At 50.7% G+C, this 4,283-nt stretch overlaps 1 pseudogene; it reads right to left on the minus strand.

Moving 5' to 3' along the window:
* Positions 1-770: 770 nt before the first annotated feature.
* LOC144165969 (uncharacterized) lies at positions 771-1,896 on the minus strand (annotated as a pseudogene).
* Positions 1,897-4,283: the final 2,387 nt, after the last annotated feature.

The raw sequence follows: 4,283 nt of genomic DNA on the forward strand, positions 1-4,283 counted from the left end.
AGGCCAGATGGGGGTGTCCGCACTAAGCTGGGGCGACTTTGTCGTCTATGGAAAGGATTTCATTCTCATCGAACGAATCCGGCTGAACCGCGCCGAATGGGAGGCCATGAAAGACCAGCTAAACTACTTTTATTTTAACACCCTTTTGCCGTTCCTGGAGACTGGCAGTCACGAGGCTGCCGTTTAGTTGTCTAGCCTCCAAGTAGCCTCCTTGTGCAATCAACAAAAAGAACTTACAATGTGGCGGTGCTTTATTGCACTGTGTACAGATTCCAGCACACCTCCCTTTGCCTTGCTGCAACCAGCTTGCCAGACAGTGACCCGCCGCGGTGGCTCAGTGGCTAAGGCGTTGCGCTGCTGAGCACGAGGTCGCGGGTTCGATTCCCGGCCGCGGCGGCCGCTTTTCTGATGGAGGCGACAAGCAAAAACGCCCGTGTGAACGAGATTTCGGCGCACGTTAAATTTTGACCCCAGGTGGTCAAAATTAATCCGGAGCCTTCCACTACGGCACGCCTCATCGCCTACGTTGCGTCGGCGCGTTAAACCCCACAATCAATCAATCAATTGCCAGACAGTACGCTTCATAGAAGCTCAAGTGCAGTGTCAATGCCAATAATAACTTGTGTCTCCAACACACACGGTGGCACTTCTTTGAAAAAGCAACTTTCTACTTCAAACAAAAGTCAGGCACTCAATGGCTACTGCGTGCTGGTCCACTGTGCAGTGCATAAACAGAACTCCATAGTGCACATTTGGAATGCACACTGCAGCTAACTGCCTTCCGACTCTTGCATTATAGGCGACTGCCAGTTGCTGAGAGTTGCACAAATCACCCACATCTGATTAGCCAACGGGGCCAACGACATCGGAACAGGGCGATCAAATATGTGGTTGCACTTGATACGCTGGATTCGCCTTTCCACATGTATCCGACGTGCAGCAATGTCCTGGGTTTCTTGAGTCTCCTCGGCTGTGAATTGCTCTCTTCGAAGGAAGGGTGGAATATTAAGCTTCACACCTATGTCCTCCAAAAGGTCATCAATTCGGAAGCCCTTGTCCGCCATAATGGAGTCCCCTTCCTCAAACTCTCGCTCCAAAAAACCACTTCGTATCACACATTCCCTGTCTGATGTGCATCCCGTGAATAGCTCGGAAACAAACGTAACGTACCCATGCGGAGCCACTCCGACCAGTCCCTTGAACGTGTGTGTGGATTTATAGTGAGAGTATAGGCCAGACTGCGTCACAAATGATGATGGCACTTAGCACCTGATCTCTGTTGCATCAAGCAACACGCGCGTGGATGCGTACTTCTCCACAAAAGCCCGAGGCATTGCCTCATCAATGGCTCTCCGTGACAACCATAAGGTCAGCTCTCCCAGCTGGAGGTAGATGAAATCCACCCAAACAGAAAAGATCCGAGACACTGTGCTCATGGAAACGTCAAACAAATGTCCGAGATGCTGGTGAAAGATACCAAGGCGGAGCTTCACGAGGACCATGAAAAACTGGTTCTGTATGCTGACTTTTTGTGGTCTGCCCCTATAACCTTCGTTCTCTGTGGTGCTGGTGTTGTGATGGCGTATCATATTTTCGCCGTTGTCGCCAGGGTCCAGGAACTCGAGCAACTCTTCAAAAGTCTCGTAGTCGGGCAGTCCAGTGTAAAACTGGATGTCGTCGTTACTTTGCTTGAATTTCTCAATTCCGAATGGCTCATACGCCTCCTTCAACTTTTGCAAGCACTGCTGCGCAGTGACTAGCTCATCCTGAAGCATGCTGAGCTCCAGGCTCTTTGCTTTGAGCTTCTCTCTTGCATCTGCTAGCTCTGACTGGGCACTAGCAAGTTCAGCACGTGCCTGCCTTAGCTGGAAGGCCTGCGTTGCCAGTGCCTGCTTAGTGCTTGCTATGTCCACCCTAAGCTTTGCCTCCCTGTCTTTTGTTGCGGCGAGCTGAGCCTCAAGCGCAGCAATTATTTTTTTGCACTCGCAGTGGCTGGCAGAAGTCTGCGGCTGAGACAGGTTCTCGTTGTCGTCTAAAACAACCTCTTGCAGTGGAACCTGGTTCTCATCATGAGTGCTTGTTTCGCAACATTCAAAGTCGATGGGAGGCTGGCCGTCAGACTGTACAGGAACTTGTTTCTTCGACTTGGGTGCAGGAATAGTTCGCTGGCGGGGCATTCTTCTAGGAGGCTTGGCTGTACGGAATGGGAAGACAGACGGCACGGCTGACTCCAGGAGCAGGCGATGGCCACTAGCCACGTTTGTGCAAAAGTCTGTCGCGAGGAAATGCGAGGAGCACACTTTGGTCGCCTTTGAGAAACGAAACAGTGGCCCCTCATCCCTCTTGATGGCTGCTATCCATTTTTTCTTGAGGCCCGCATCACTCGGAAACCTGTGGTACGACACCTGAAAATAAAGAGCTCTTATCATGATGTGTTGTGTTTTTGCGCCGCAAGGCGCTCTGAGAACTCTCGCGTAAAAGTATCCCCCCAAAGGAAGGCACAACACGGTGGTGGCACGAATATAAATAAAGAGTTTACAATTTTCAACCTCAGTAGCGCACAACAGCGAAGCTTGTTGAAAGCCGGCAAACGTTCTGGCCAAATCTGAGTCTCATTTAGTCATGCTGAAGTCATACCCCGTGGAGCGCTCGGTTAAATAAGACAGCGAAGCAAATACATGCGTGCTCGGAGCATCATGCTACGTTTACCGGCCATGGATGAACCTCGCGCCTCCCTAGCAACACCGCGCGCAATGTAAACAAACGCGCGAGAAAATATCACAAAAAATGTAATTTCGAGCCAATATACGAACGCGCGAGAAAATATCACAAAAAATGTAATTTCGAGCCATGAAGCAACCGCATGCGACGATCGGACGAGAAACTGGCCGCTTCATGTAAAACGTACGTACGTACCTTTTGTCCGGATTTGTCAACGTATCCGTACTGCTTGCACACCGGAACACAGCAATGGGTCGGCATTTTCACCCACTTCGTTGGAGCGCATGAATGGTCATTCAAATACCGGATATGAAAGTTCGACCGGCGCACAGCTGCAACACAGCCAGGAAGCGGCCAGCTTTGCCTGCGATACTGCGACGTGATGATCTAACGTGACTCACAGTCCAGATGCAAACTCCATAAACGCATGTATGGACTCAGAGAATCCGTTCCATCACGGCACGACGACGACGCAGCGTTCTAGCAACTCGAGGTTGTACAACAGTCCCCTGCACTTGCATGCACGCCAGCGACGGTCTTTCCTTCACAATGGCCGACCCGCGAACTCGCCACCGATGGCGATGGCGATAATCGAGCGGAGGCACAGAGTTGCCAGGGTTTTTGCAAGGGGTCTATCAATCTTGTTTTTAAGGCCCTCATGTCGGCATACGCCTCAAGTCTTGGAATAACAATATGTTGGGTTCCTGGCCACTGTGGAATAGCCGGGAATGAAACCGCAGATCAAATGGCCACTGCTGGTACACTCTTGAATACAGTGGACATAACAACAGTGCCGTACACAGATATGAAGCCACACATTAGACACCAACTTCGCAACGCATGGCAAACACACTGGAGTGAACAGACAGATAACAAGTTACATGTAATAAAACCACACCTGGGACAATACACTACTGACTCACACAACAGGCAGATTGAAGTTACCTTAGCTAGGTTACGGATAGGCCATACGCATGTAACGCACTCGCACCTGCTCACGGGATCTCCAAGACCCCTGTGTAGCGGGTGTGGGGAGGGCCTATCCGTAGTCCACATACTCATACAATGCAAGGCACTTGACACAACACGACACAAACACTTCAGAGAACTCTACAGACAACATATCCCCTACACCCATCCCTGTTTCTAGGTGACGATGCCATGGTTTCTGTGAAACGCGTTTTTAAATATTTGTCAGATGTTAAGTTTTTAAACCTCATTTCCTATCATGCGTAATCACATCTGGCCCTATACACCAGCCATCACCACTATCTTTATTGATCTTACTATGTCCAGTTTACACATTTTATACCTACCTTTTGTGGTAATCACTTGTTTTCATTAAATAACTTCTCTGGCGCTCTTTGCCCTCGTCGGCCTTGCGCCATTAAACACCAACCATCATCATCATCATCTTTCCCTCTGGGGAGGTACGCCGACGCGGCTCGCCGGGGGGCGGAGCGGCGTCTGGTGTCCACAGGGACCCAGTTCAGCGAGTCTGACCTGGTCCCTGCCCCGCCCCCCCCTGGGTTGCCTCTGGCAGCCCAACCCGCGACCACGCC

Source organism: Haemaphysalis longicornis, unplaced genomic scaffold (genome assembly GCF_048455015.1).
Source record: "Haemaphysalis longicornis isolate Haplotype H1 unplaced genomic scaffold, Haemaphysalis longicornis Haplotype H1 scaffold_150, whole genome shotgun sequence".
Taxonomy (NCBI): Eukaryota; Metazoa; Arthropoda; class Arachnida; order Ixodida; family Ixodidae; genus Haemaphysalis; species Haemaphysalis longicornis.